The following is a 15,568-nucleotide window of genomic DNA, read 5'->3' as shown; positions in this document are numbered from 1 at the left end:
GCAGATATTGAATGGCTCACTGGTGGACAATCTGTCAGGGTCAATCAGAGCGGACTTGGCTTGATGATCATCACAGGAGCCACTGGCTATTAGAGTCAGAGTCCTAATTGCAGTGGATTAAAGGTTTCCACGCAACAAATGCACACTTGGAAAATAAATGGAGCTATAAAAGTCACAATCTGGCTCAGAAACTTGCATTGCCATGAGCACTGCATGGGCATTTTCAAACCCTGCATGGCTCAACTTTCTCGTCAATAATTTCACAGTAAAAACATATGTATTAAAGAGATCATTGTCGATCCACCTGTGAACAAAAGGGAAACCTTGCCCTAAAATACAAAACACTAGATTATAACTCTGACTCACAAATTAACAAGTGTTTTAATACATTCGATAAAAGAAGGCATCAGCTGAATACTAGTTATAAATGGCTTCTGGTAGGAATAAAACAGGCCTTTTTTACAATGTGATAACCTGTGATAACAAATGTATTTATTTTTGTCTAACTAATATATCATCCACCTGTTCATCTATAAATGTGAATTGGAATTTTGGAAGATATTACTGATCATTTTTCAACAGGTCATAGATAAATGCCAGGGGAAGGTGTTATGAACAGACATTAAACAAAAATAATGGGTCATTCATTGTTTTCCTGTGCCAGTAGCCATTTTTTATCCCATATCACACAAATCATGAATAGGAAAGACTTTAAAGCAAGGAATGGCCATACAGCAATTGCCCACACTGATCAGTAGCCAATAATGGAACAGTCAACAACTGTTAATATTGTTTGAGAGGATGTAAATTTGAAAGAGAGTACTAGAAACAAGCATACATGTGCATCCTTAATGAAGATACACTCATGTTTGCAAATTTGTAAATGCATGTATGCAAGTGTGCCTGTGTTTGCATATGGATGTGCATGTGTGTGCATATTTTGAAGGGGTGCACTTGGCAGCTGAGGCTAGCTCTGATTCTGTGTGTTAATCTCTTTTGAGTGGGGGTTAATAGCACAGAAGGCTGAATGACAGACTCTTCCAACATTCAATGGTTGTTTGGCTGCAGAAGTGTATCTCTTGCCCAAATAAGCTCTTTACCAGCCAAATCATGCAATGACAACTTGCTTTATCATCGCGTCCATTGTCAGCGAGGAGCCAACTGCGTCATATAGGATGAGGGGCTGGCATAGACATTCAAAGCAGCTGCAACAGTTGGTATCGGAAGGAGCCAAATCCATGGCTGAGTAGCGTTGCTTCTGCTAAATGTTTGATAGGTTGTCACAGAGATGAGACGAGTGTTGTGCATGAATGTTCTGGAGACCACCAAAGACATTTTTGCTATTCCTTGCAGAAGATTAGACGAGAACAAACAAATTTAAATGGGAAAGTATTGTCATTTTTAGATTCCTTGCTTTGAAAAACATGCTTAGAAGAAGAATAAGATTACTTTATTAATCCCACAATGGGGAAATTCAACCTCTGCATTTAACCCATCCTTTTTTACACACAAGTGAACACACCATGCAAGGAGCAGTGGGCAGCACATTACTGCGCCCTTTTATCTCTACCAGGTGTACGCACGTGTGTGCATGTTAGTATGTGTCCATCTGTCCGTATGTCTGTTCCTTATCTCACATACTCCTTGATCAGTTTGCTTAATAGTTTTTGTGCACATTTGTGACTGTATGCAGGTACCCCTCGTGGGTTGTGGTGATTGACAATTTTAAATATATTTCTATATATTTATTTTTTCAATCATTGACTGGCATTTCCGCCATATTCGTATTCAGCTGGTAGGGATGTATGTTTTGCACAAAACCTTTAATGCAGCTCAAAAACATCCACAGGACCATTCAAATGGTCTCATTTTGAGTATCTGCATATTAATTATATACCCAGTATGTTATGATCCTCCAAAATTAGGCATGACATGAGATTAATTAATCCCATTTTTTGTTATATTCACTGCCATTTTAAATGTTTGACTACTGACTATCAGTACTGTGGCTGGGAGCAGGCCAGCATTTTTTTTGCTTGATTCTAGTTATAGCTGTATTTAGTTGTGAAATATTTACGAAAAACCATAGTTAAATTCCTTGTACTGTTGACATACTTTGCCAATAAATCTTTTAATAATAAAATAACACTCTTGTAACTGGCCAGTTGCCATGACCCTACTATTATCTTGTGACACAGCATTTGTTTGTTTAACAATAAAGTTAAACTTGAAATGTAAAAAGAGGAAAAAGGACTTTACAGAACAGTGATTAAGAGCTTTTCATTAATGCAGGTGTAAGCAGCAGGAGGGGGCAGAGGAAGCCTGTGCCTCAGAATAGTTTTTTGTCTCGATAAAAGATCCTGCAAATGGCCTATATCAGGGCAACAGGGGACCGATGAAGGAAGAGAGTGGGGAAGCCCGCACACACACACACACACACACACACACACACACACACACACACACACACACACACACACACACACCAGTGTCAGCCACTGTCCAGCTTTTATTAACCAGCTGTGCTAGACATCCCAATCACTATTTGCAAGACAATGCTAAGTCAAATGAGCCCATCAGCCCAACTGGCCTTGTGCCCATTTCTCTCAACCCCCACTGTCAGCCTGGTGTTAAGTGCTCATTAAGCCCAAAGAAAATGCTATAGGAGAAAATGAAAATGCTCCCCTGTGATTCCTCATGTTCACAATTTCAAAAAGCAGTGAGTAAATAGTAGTAAGTCTGTGCTGTAGCAACTCAATTGGTGTGCTTTAGTGCATGCATGTTTTGAGCCTTAACAGACTGCCAAGTTGTAGGAGATGAGCTGGAAGGTCAAGCTGGATTGCTTCTCAATAGGAACACATTTTCAGCCTTTGATACATGCTGTGCACCTGAGCAGCATTTGCTTTAATCAGTGTTTAATCACTGTTGTTGTGTCTCCATTGAAAACGCTTTGTGTTCATCTCTCACACTATAGAGCCAGAAGCTCTTCAGCAGCTGTATTCTGACCCACCAAGTAGAGCTTCGACTCTAATATCCAGAGGGGAACATTCTGCAGTATTTGTTGAATGGGAACTTCATATCACCTGTCTTGTACCTCTTATTAATGACTTTAACACAATGAATGCTTGTTAAATCCTGTTCAAGTTTGGGTGAGAATGCGGTTTGGATCATTAGCCTATTTGAGTCTCACAGTATTGAGATATTGTACATTATCTTGTCACAAAGTATGCTTTCTTTACATAAACATGAATGAGTAAGAAAAATAGCAGGATACGGAAATGATCAGCAACGACTAACTTCTAGAAGTTCTAAATGTATTTGTGTTTTAATCTCAGCCTATTTATGAACTAGTGTGTGAGAGCTTACGGATTTACCCAAGTGCCTGCGCTTAGCTCAGTATCTTTCAGCAAACAACATTAAAGAAAGGCAGAGAACACAAACATTCACACACACAAAGATGTGCATTCAAAGAAATGCACAGTCCCACGTACATATACACACACACGCAGTCATGTGTGTGTTTGTGCACACTCTGTTCCATGGTGGTTTGACAGAACTGGGACAACCAATTGTGAAGTTAAAAGACCCCATAAGGCACAGTGTCTACCACCCCATGTTTGGTGCTGCTGGCTGAACCAGGGCATGCTCTAAGTAATGATGGCAGCATGTGGCTCACAAGGGGGTGCTTTTAGCTGCTAGAATGTCTGCACTGCAGTGGTTTTGTCCTCTCATACAAACATTCTAAAGTATACACACACATAAAAACATTCACTCATTGTTATCTTTATACTTTTCGCACTACCACATGGACACATAAAAAGATGGTCAAGCTTCAGAAACGAAATGTTCTGGTATAATATGTTGGAGAGGGAGAGAGAGATCTCTGTCAGTGTTTAATTGTGTTTTCCATTACGTGCCCCATGTTCAATGCTTCTGTGCGATTAATGGTATTAAACATATTCAGCTTGCGTTGCTTCCATGGCTCAAAGTAGCAATTAGCTGCACTTTAGAAGAGATCACAAAAACTCAAGTACTCCTACATAAAGGGATGGGTGGGCCTGAGGCCCATTAAGTAACGGTAAAAGAGTGAAAATTAAAATTAAGGTGATGTACCTTTGCAATACATGCAAGATGAAGAGCTCTGTGTCTGAAGTTGGACATTATCATTAGTTCAGAGCAAATAGAACACATGCATAGCTAGAAATATTGTTATATCTCATTTCCTGTTTGTTAAGGAATCATACATTTCCTGCAGATGCAGAATTCTTCTAAATAAAACATCCAAGTTTGCATCTCAAGGTTCTATTTGTCTGTTTCATTATTCTATTATACGTCACAGACACAAACGGCATGGGATCAGAATATTAATGTAGTTGGTTAGTCATTTGTGCAGCAACTGCTGCATTTACATTCAAAACGCATACATGTCTTTTAGACGCAGGGTGGGACCATAGTGGGTATCAGTGGCACTGCACTGCTTGACCACTGCTAACACACTCCCTCCTGTACGGCTCCTCTGCAGGCAATCAAGTTCACAGCATGCCAGCAAAATAGCAAATAGCAGCAGACCAAGAAATAAAGGGAAAATAATACAGGTACACATGCAGGTACAAAGCTCTACCATGTGCTGCATGCTATTAGGAGGATCTCTATGTAATTGCATTCACTTTGTAGTTTAAGGTTCCATTAAAGACTGTAATTCTCTGTCTTGGTTTGATGTTCTGCATGAAACTGGGTATTTGTTGGTGGGAAAAGTGGCAGGAGGGGCAAAGACTGCAAAGTGGAAACTGATGTCATGATGATGTAAAAAAAAAAAAAAAAAAGCATCATAACTTTAATGATGGATCACTTGCATTCTTTGTCTTCTCCATTTCGGAAGAGGGCCATTTCATCTTACACAATATCCAGGAGCACTGTTTCAATTTGCTTTAAATTAATGGTTCCCTTTATATAAAAAATGTGCTTCTTTTGAGTACGCTGCTCATTTAGTTTCCTCTCCATCTTAGAGGTTTACAGCACTGACCTTGATAAACTGATGAAGGCGGAGAGGTTTTTGTTTTTGTACTTTCAGCCCCGACATGGCTCATCTGACACTGTGAGAAGTTAAGAGGCAGGGCTAGGGTCACATAAGTTTAATTGTGAAAAGAAGCGAAGTAGTTCATGTCATTTAGCCTGTTGTTAGACCGCTCACAGTGGATAAGAGGTCAAGAGGACCATTGCTGGGGTTTTTGTGGACAAATGTCTAAAACAGAGGCTCACATTAAAAGTATATTTTTCGATTGTTTTACACCAACAAAAAACCTGGGTCATCCCAGGCAAATGCATGTCTCTCTTCAGGAGAGCAAATCAAACCTTTTGACGATACATATCAGAGTTTGAAGTAGAACAAAATAAGTGCCAATACTCTCATTTCCTTTTGCATTTATTTATGGTGGGAATGTCTTTATTTAAGTAAAGGAAAACAGAAAATTCAGCCACCAGGAGACAAATAAGCACTACTGTGAATTCTCACAAAAATGCTTCACAGAATTATGAAAGAAGCAGTGGCAGATTGCTGCAAAATGTATAAAGGTGAAAAAACAATGTTTATTGAGGGCCGTTATAAATTGCCAAAAGGGCCTGATATATGTTGATGTATGTGTATGATGTTCCCAGGCCAGGCGAGAAATATAATCCCTCTACCGTGTTCTGGGTCTTCCCCGGGCCCTCCTACCAGTTGGACGTGCCCAGAACACCTCTAACGGGAGGCGCCCAGGAGGCATCCTTACCAGATACCCAAACCACCTCAGCTGACTCCTTTCAATGCAAGAGAGCAGCGGCTCTACTCCGAGCTCCCTCCGGATGTATGAGCTCTTCACCCTATCTCTAAGGCTGACCCTAAGGAGGAAGCTAATTTCAGCCGCTTGTATCCGCGATCTTGTTCTTTCGGTCACTATCCAAAGCTCATGACTATAGGTGAGGGTTGGAATGTAGATGGACCGGTAAATAGAGAGCTTTGCCTTCCGGCTCAGCTTCTTCTTCACCACGACGGTCCGGTATAAAGCCCACATCACTGCTGACGGCGCACCAAACCGCCTGTCCATCTCACGCTCCGTTCTACCCTCACTCGTGAACAAGACCCCGAGATACTTGAACTCCTTCGCTTGAGACAGTACCTCTATCCCCACCCAGAGGGGGCAGTCCACCGTTTTCCGGCAGAGAACCATTACCTCAGACTTAGAGGTGCTGACTCTCATCCCAACCGCTTCGCACTCGGCTGCAAACCATCCCAGTGAGTGCTGGAGGTCCCGGTCTGAAGCCAAAAGAACCACATCATCTGCAAAAAGCAGAGATGCAATTCGGTCCGGTCACCAAACCGGATCCCTTCCTCCCCCCGGCTGCGCCTTGAGATCCTGTCCATGAAAACCACAAACAGAATCGGAGACAAGGGGCACCCCTGGCGGAGGCCAACACCCACTGGGAACGTGTTTGACGTTGTGCCGAGTATGGGGACACAGCTCTCACTTTGGTTATATAGGGACCGGATAGCTCTGTCCCAGACCTCCATGCGACACTGAAGAGACGTGTCAACCAAGCCCTGCTTTCCCTTCCTGAGTCGCCCGATAGTTTTCCAGAACCTCTTTTCTTTAAGGTTGACCGAAAGTCCTCCTCCATGGCCTCTGCAAATTCCTCCCATACCCAAGCTTTTTGGCCAAGAGTGCTCTGGTACCAGGTACACCTATGAGCAACTCTATGTTCAAACATGTTGTTCTTTATGGGAAAACCATGACTAGTGCAGAAGTCGAATAACAAAACACCACTCGGGTTCAAGTCGGGCAGGCTCCCAATCACCCCCGTCCAGGTACCATCATCGTTACCCACGTGAGCATTGAAGTCTCCCAGAAGAACTATAGAGTCCCCAGGAAGTACCTCTTTTAGGACACCACCCAGAGACTCCAAGAAGGCCGGGAACTCCAAGCTGCTGTTCGGTGCATAAGTACAGATAACAGTCATCGACCCCCTTGTTCATCGGGGATAATTCCAAAAGAGCAGCGCTCAGCCAGGGGCTTGTGAATATTCCCACACCCGCCCGGCGCCTCTCACCCTGGGCAACTCCGTAAAAGGAGTGAGTCCAGCCTCTCTCCAGGAGTTTGGTTCCAGAGCCCATGCTATGCGTGGAGGTGAGCGCAACCATTTCTAGCTGGTAACGATCCACCTCCCGCACAAGCTCGAGCTCCTTCCCCGCCAGCGAGGTGACATTCCGCATCCCCAGAGCCAGCCACTGAAGCCGGGGGTCAGCATGCCCAGGGACCCGCCTTCGCCTGCTGGCTGGCTCACACTGCACCCAACCCCTATGCCCTACTCTGCGGGAGGTGGGCCCACAGGTTGGCTGATCCATGTGGCTTGTTCGGACTAAGCCCCATGGACAAAAGCCCTGCCACTAGATGCTCGCCTGTGTGCTCCCCTCCCGGGTCTGGCTCCAGGAGGGGGCCCCAGCCTGGATCTGCTTCATTGGGGTCTTTTGATTGCCTCCTCATGCAAATTACTTTTCAGAATGACCTCCGCTCATCTCCATCTGTTCAGAGTCAACTTTTATCTAACGGAAGGTGGCAGGACACTCAGAGATTATAACACAGGTGGCAAGATAAGACAGTAGAGGATGCATTGTGTCCTGATCTCTCTCACACACACACACACACACACACACACAGTTGTGACAATCTCACATTTACCTTGACTACCAGACAGCACTGCATTCACCTACTATGCTGACATGAAAACAACATTGTAAATTTGGTCTCGTAAGAGAGAGGTTGTCACGGCACACAGCAAAGTGTCAGCTACACACAAAGCAGCCTGCATTCAACTTTTTTACGCCAAGTGAGATAAAATCTGTAAAAAAAAAAAAAAAACAGGCGTGTCATGCTTGAACATGGTTATATGAGTTGACAGACAGAAGTGGAGAAACCTTTTGAGAGCTCTGCAGCAACGAAGGGAGGGTTTTAATATATGGAGCAGCCAAAGAAGAACATTTCTGTGCTGTATTTGCTTCTGCTCTTACTTCAGTAAAAAGTGTTTCCCTGAATACAGATATCGGTCAATAGTTTTTTAGTACATTTTTTTTTACTTACTTGGAAAATCTACTATACCGTCAAGAGACTGAACAGGCATGCATACTATTTGCATGTATTCGGGAGACTATGAATGCAGATTTGCATGTGGATCTATTTTCTGAAGACTCTTGGTGGGCATGGAGGTGGACCCCATTATTTAAACAAAGTATTGGGTCACTGAATGATGCACAATTGACATGGGATTCAGTCAATGTAATTGTCTTTGTCTATATTAGGATAAGCATTAGTTCGTAGATCAGTTCATGTTGCTATGTTCATTAACAACCTCATGAACTAGGACCTTCTTTACCAATGCAGAGGGACATCAATATTCCAATGGTGTACTTTGCATCCTCTCTCTCTCTCTTTCTCTCTCCCTCTTTATCTCTCTCTCTTACACCCTCTCCTCATCTGTTTTCCGATTCCAACACCATGCAGTGGAAATCACTTCAGACAACCGAGTCGGAACAATTTGCATACAGCCTATCAAAGAGGTCTTACCATTGCATGGCTCATTCATATTCATGAGGTCACGGCCAGGCGTGTGCCCTCATTGGCCCTGTCAAGACTCAAAACCCGCCTCTGTGATCAGAGCTAACAGCTATTGGATGGCTCTTCATTAACAACCACATCCCTGTTGACCCAGTTGCCAACGGTTATGGTCCCCCCCTCCCCACTGCACGTGCGATGTGATTCAGGGCCAAAAAACTCAAAGTAGTTGTGAAATGAGGTGCTCTTGATCTAAACTGCAGAGTACTTCAGCAGTATTATGAGTGAGATCATATTGTACAATATACAGGAGGTGTTCCTTGTTTCTGAAGCTCATTATTTTCACAGAGTGCATCCATTTTAACACGTACTGTCTGCTTTTTGATAAAATAAGTTGAGTTGGTTTTTGAAGTGATTCTGCAGACTTCTAGTAAAGTTTTCAGAGCAGTTGTTGCTTTGACTATCTTCAACAAACAATAAACCAGAGATAATGACTCATTGAATACATTTACTGGCTCAAAATAATCTATAAGAATCAAAGCTGCCCCCTTCATTGGTTTTTGTTTTCAAAATTAAATCAAAATTCCTTAAATTACATTTTCTAGTATCCCATTGTATGTACTATTAAGAATGACTCCTAGTTTGATTTGTACATATGGCAACAACATGGAGTAAAATTCCCACTATATGTGCTGTATGAACAGAAATATAGAGTAAATTTCAGTCATTAAAAAACACCTGCAACACCACCATTTGGCTAACGCAGAAGGGGGCAACCTCAGCTGCTGTTCATAGATAGAGACACTTTTGCTCAGTAAGCAGCTGTTGAAACAATAAAGCTTCAACATTTATTGAAACGCCTGAAGGTCATCTTACTGAAACACATTATAAAAGAGATGATAAGTGTTGACAGTGCGCGGGAGTTTACTTCTTTGTTTGCTATGGGAAAACAATTGGCACTCAGATTAGAACCTATAATTTATCTCTTGCTTATACAGTAATGTTTGTGTGTATGTTTGTGAATATATGTGGGGTTTTATTATACAATATAAGCTGTATTGTGTGATCTAGAACATTCGCCTTGAAGAACATCAAGTCAACTCAGTGTCAATGTGAAGAAGACAGTGAAAAATGAAAAACATGTGCTATCATTTTTTCACCTACTCTGCATGTACAGATGTCACCACAGCAAAGAATGTGATGTGTATTGTCAGGAAGATAAAAAGCTTAAAAATAACCCTCTCATTCAGACCCTTTCACACAGATACAAATATCAAGGGGAAGTTAAATATGCACACAGCTCACTGCAGTGCATACTTTGGTAGGACATAACAGGATTCGTGCCATAGAGGAGCCACATCTTTCGAATAGGCCTGTATAATCCTGCAGTATCACTGTGCTATAGATGTACAGTCTAATAAAAATGGCAAATCTTCCAAGCAGATGAAGCCATTGGTGGATATTTTCATACTTGCTGTACTGTTCTCATTTCTATTCTGAGGAAATTTTTGTGCCATCCAACCAAGTAATTATCACATGATTTCACATTTTATTACAGACTGCAGTAAAGAGTATGACATGATTTTTCTAGGCACCTCTTCTGGCAATGGCCAGAGAAGCACTTTTACAGAAGCCATATATTTTAGTACAAAATGGGACTTCTTTAGTACATATGCCTAAAATTGAAACTGTAGAATGAATTGGCAGACCAATTAATCAATCTACCGCAGGGGTGTCAAACTGATCCATGACAGGGTCGGTGTGGCTGCAGGTTTTCATTTATTGTATCAGATGTGCTCTTGCTTGGTTAGAATAAATACCTGCAGCGACATGGCCCTTTAATGGCCACCAACACTGGACTAGGCCCAGGTGAGAAACTACAGACCTGTCTCTCTCCTACTATTCCTTTCAAAAATTGTGGAGCGCACAGTCTTGAACCAAGTCTCCAGGTTCCTTTCAGAGAACAATCTCTACAATCCAAATCAGTCTGGCTTCAAGCAGGGTCACTCTACTGAGACTGCAATCCTGCCCATAACAGAATCACTGCGTCTGGCCAATCATCAGCTAAATTGCTACTGGACCTTTCTGCAGCTTTCGACACTGTTAACCACCAAATCACCTTCTCTGCACTCACAGAACTTGGTATATAAAGTTCTGCCCTCTGATGGTTCATGTCCTATCTTGAAAGGGAGAAGTGTCCAAACTACAAAAACTTTCCCTTGGGGTGCCTCAAGGATCAGTGCTAGGCCCCCTTCCCTTTTCAATTTACACCACCACATTTGGTGCAATCATCCGCAATCATGGCTTCTCATACCATTGTTATGCCGATGATACCCAGCTGATCCTTTCCTTCCCACCAAACAACCCCACAGTCTCGGCTCGTATCTCTGCTTGCCTAACGGAGATCTCCACATGGATGAGGCTTCTCGTCATCCCAGCCCATCCCGCCTTATATCAACCAGTCAATATTCAGCTTGGATCCATGCAACTTGTACCCACAAGCTCTGCACAAAACTTGGGTGTTATGACTGAGGCCTAACTGACCTTCAAGGTTCATGTGTCCTCAATTGCCTGATTGTGTCGATAGAAGACAGGAAGAAGAAGAGAAGAGACTGAAGACCCAACTCTTTACTGAACACCTTCACACTTGATATACACAAATGACAATGATTGACAAGTATCGCACTGACCGCTTCTGCGACCTAAAAGCACTTACATCCTAATGGACTCAAACCTAACCCACAGCACTTACTCTTGCTATGTTTCTTGACTTCATCTTTGCTTGTCTTGTATTAACTCTCAATTGTATGTCACTTTGGATAAAAGCATCTGCTAAATGACATTGTAGAACTGTAGAATTGTAATAGAGCTGTTTGAAACTAATTCTGACATTATGCTCATTGTTGCTGGAGACTTCAATCAGGCTAACCATAAGCATATTGTTCCTGACATATAGCAACATACTGACTGTGCCACAAGGGGAATAATTACTCTGGGTCACTGCTATAAGCCATGAAAAACTGCTTCACAGCAGGACTGCCACCTGCATTTAACCAGTCTTAGCCAGATATTCTAGATCTCAGAGGGGGGTTTCAATCCATTATAGTGGAGTTTTCCTAAGCTAAGATCTTAGATGTTTGACCAATATAGAAATTAACACCAGGATGCAGGACTGTGAGACACGTAATATGAATAAATCAAGTAGACTTCAAAAACTGGAAACTGGATTACCTTTGAAGGGACTGGAACATTGTTATATCAGAAGAATTAATCTATCAATCTATCGAAAATGTAAATTTTCTTACATGCCTTCACAGTGCAAAAAATGAAAAAAAAAAAACACACACACAGAGCTCCCTGGGCACAGTAATGTGATGCCCACTGCACCTTGCATGGTGTGTTAACTTGTGTGTAAAAAAGGATGGTATAAATGCATGAGGTTGAATTTCCCCATTATGGGATTAATAAAGTTATTCATCTTAATATTTATTTAAAGGGGTGTCGTCTGAAAAATGGACAATAATAGAGCAGCATCCTGTAAGAAGAGCAGAAAAAAGTAACAAATTGTTACAAATAGTCACAATTGGATGAACTGATAGGATTGCATTTCAGTGGGATTGTACCTCATATAATTCCATGTGATAAATGAAAAAAACGAGTTGCTTGCCTGATAACCTACCATTTGGTGTTTGATAGTTGGCAGAAATATATGAATGCACCGCTACACAAAACTAGGCTGCAAGAATACCCGAAATGCAAAGCTAAGGTTAATTTGAGTTATATTAAATTTCATACAATACAACCATACATACATTATTGATTCCAGGCAAAACATGTTTGCTGAATTTTATGAATATCAACCAGGAAACATGCCAACTGAAAATTTTCTATTTTAATGTATCTGATATTCAGACTCTTAATCTCACAGTGAAAGCATTTAGGCCTTCGTGATAAGTGTCCGCTTTTTCTATTTGTAGAAAGTAATTGATTTTCTTTCAGACTCATATCAGAAGAATGTTATATTCTGAAGCGAAGATATGGACCAATAGAACACAGGATATACAGAATAGTATCTGTGAAGCGTCTGCAGAGTGTGCAGAATGATCTATTATCTGTTCTATTTTATGCTACTCTGTACATCCTCCTATAGTCTTATGAATGTATGCATATTCAGCTCATTCTCTTGAATCTGTGTACAAATAACAGGACTTTAGACCTTCAAAGTACGTGCAATGCATACACCAAAATTGAATTTTACTTGCATATGATACACCTGTCTGTCCCCATGTTTATGCTTGGAGTCATTGCCGCCTTCTATCGGCCATAGTAATTATGAATGATGCCGAGGCACAGTATAAAGCACAGAAGATGCACTTGGATGGGTCAAACAAACCCTGGACTCTGACTCAGGAGAACAGGGTTTGTGTCCCATGCGAAAACAAAAGTAAACGGTGAGATTAAAATATCACTTAAGTTTCGTGCATCATGTTTGAACGTTCCTATGCCACTTCCAGTAGTCATATCATCCTTAAAACTACTTTGCTTCTGGAGTTTACATGCATTTATTTACTATTAAACTGTTTTTTATAACACCTAACCAGGGTTTTTTTTGCCCAAAACATAGAGAAATTATAATTTTTATAGCATAAATTCAAAGAAACTGCAGCCATTTTTTTTCTTTTCTTTTTTTTTATAAACTAACCTTTTCTATGTCTTGAAATGCTTTCTGTGGTAAAGACTAAACAGACAACACGAGCTAAATAAGGGAACAACACAACATCACCTATGAACTGGACTTGCACCCTCAATATTGTCATTGGCGGCATATGCAGCAATTACCTCTACCCACTGTGAAAACCACTTAAGTGTCTCTGTTATGGCAAATGAGTGCTAAGGACTGGGAGTGTGTATAATGTTGACATTCACTTTATCTTGCTGTGCAATCGACTGTCATGGTTTGGTAAAATGACCACTGGAGGGACGAGACAATGGACAAAAGAGACAGAGAGATTGACCAGGAGCTGGCTATATTCTCAAAAACCATATGCTTTCCCCTAATGCAGTCTTCTAGAGAAATCCAGCTCTAAGTGCAGCCTCATTCTCCATCTTTGTTCTCTTTTTCTCCTTTCATCTTTCTCCCCTTTATTCCATAAGACTAAATGTGGCTCCATTTCATGTCTGTGCTTTTCTATGCTCAGTGCAGGGTTGATACCTTCAGGGAGCAGGGAGGCGATGGAAAGATAGCTATAGGAAACAAAATATGTTGGCCTTTCAAAGGACCCGCAGGTTTAAATCGTCTGTTCCCAGGTAAACGGATTTATGGGTGACTCTCCACAAAGGCTCAAATTACTCTTTTGCCCACACCTTTTCTTTATCTTGCTGTCTCTATCACGTTCTCACACTTAGATTACTTCTCTCTCATCCTCTCGCTCCATTTTCACTGTCGTCTGCACATGCTTGTAGTCCTTATCTATTTTTCTCTTCTTTTCAATCACTGGCTGTCTCTCTGTTCGCTGATTTCTCTAATTCATCCGACCTCTATACATATTTCTGCTTTCTCTCCACCCGCCTTCCTTCCCATCTCCTCCTATTTAAAAGTACCGATGCTTTATAGAATCATGTGGCTCACTGATTGATAAGCGGTGATTAAGTGTTGCGATACAGTGATGGCAGGGGATAGCGAATCATGTCAGTTAAAAACCAATTACTAGGTACATGTCAGACCTTTTATAAAAGACAGATGGGGCACGGAGCACAGAGAGCGAACAAGAAGAGAAAACTGATAAAGTTAGGGTTCATAATTAATGATGGAAATACAGAAAAGTTGATGTTTAGGAAAGGGGAGATGATGTAGAAAAAAACAAACAAAGAAACCACTGAGTAAGTATTGAGCTGCAGTAAGTTTTATAAGAAATCATTTTTAAAAATATATTTGGTTGATTTGGGCATCTGGTAAGGATGCCTCCCGGGCGCCTCCCATTAGAGGTGTTCCGGGCACATCCAACTGGTAGGAGGCCCCGGGGAAGACCCAGAACACGGTGGAGGGATTATATCTCTCTCCTGGCCTGGGAACGCCTCGGGGTCCCCCAGGAGGAGCTGGACGTTGTGGCTGGGGAGAGGGGCGCCTGGAATGCCCTGTTTATCCTGCTGCCCCCGCGACCCGGCCCCGGATAAGCGGACGAGAATGGATGGATGGAAGTCCAGTGTCTAATATCTACTATTTAGTACTTATTGTTCTTGCTTCTGTCTTTATTCAGAACCTACATTCTGGTTTTATGCACACAGTTAAGCATTCCCTGATGTAATGTGTCTCAAGTTACCATTCCACACCTGTACAGCTTTGCTCTGGAACAGACTGTTCCTGTTGTTGCATTCTGAATAGATTCAAAACTTCTTTTTACTTCCCCTGTCTTTGTCTATTCCCTTTTTCTTCTCCCTTCTGCAAATTCTACATAACGTATGAACACCTGCTTTGCAGCTGACATTTAAGCATCATCTCATCACGCGTCTGATCGCAGCTTCAATCCCCCTTGTAATATGGGCGCAGGGCCCAAGCCAACTCCCCTCTCTTTCTGTTATTTTAATTACACGCTGACATTTACTTTTACAGGTTACATAGTGTGTACAGCAAAAAAAGCAATAATGCCATGGGAACGCAAGTCAAAGCAGAGGTGCTGCATACAAGCATCCATGACACACATATATACATTTTTTTTTTTCAAGCGAGGCCAGAATAAATTGATAGAAATGTATTCCAGAAAAAATTATGCACATTTCTATAATGCATCTTGACCTGATGCGCCACTGAACATACAACCATCAATAGTAACTAGTGACTGTAAAGGATTTTAGATTTGGAAATGTATTAACATAATTTTCATGAGCACTAAACCATTCCCCTAAACCTGGTACAGAGAAACATCTGTATTTGACATGTTTCTGTACATAATTCAAGTTTTCCCTTCAATTTTCCATCTATATGTGAT

At 41.6% G+C, this 15,568-nt stretch overlaps 1 protein-coding gene across 2 annotated transcripts in view; it reads right to left on the bottom strand.

The window, feature by feature from the left end:
• grid2 (glutamate receptor, ionotropic, delta 2) overlaps positions 1-15,568 on the bottom strand; it is a 522,539-nt gene that overhangs the window by 313,487 nt on the left and 193,484 nt on the right. The gene's annotated exons all lie outside the window — the stretch shown is intronic.

Source organism: Centropristis striata, chromosome 7 (genome assembly GCF_030273125.1).
Source record: "Centropristis striata isolate RG_2023a ecotype Rhode Island chromosome 7, C.striata_1.0, whole genome shotgun sequence".
NCBI lineage: Eukaryota > Metazoa > Chordata > Actinopteri > Perciformes > Serranidae > Centropristis > Centropristis striata.
The sequence above is the reverse complement of the archived record's forward strand: the minus strand, read 5'-3'. Positions and strand labels throughout refer to the sequence as shown.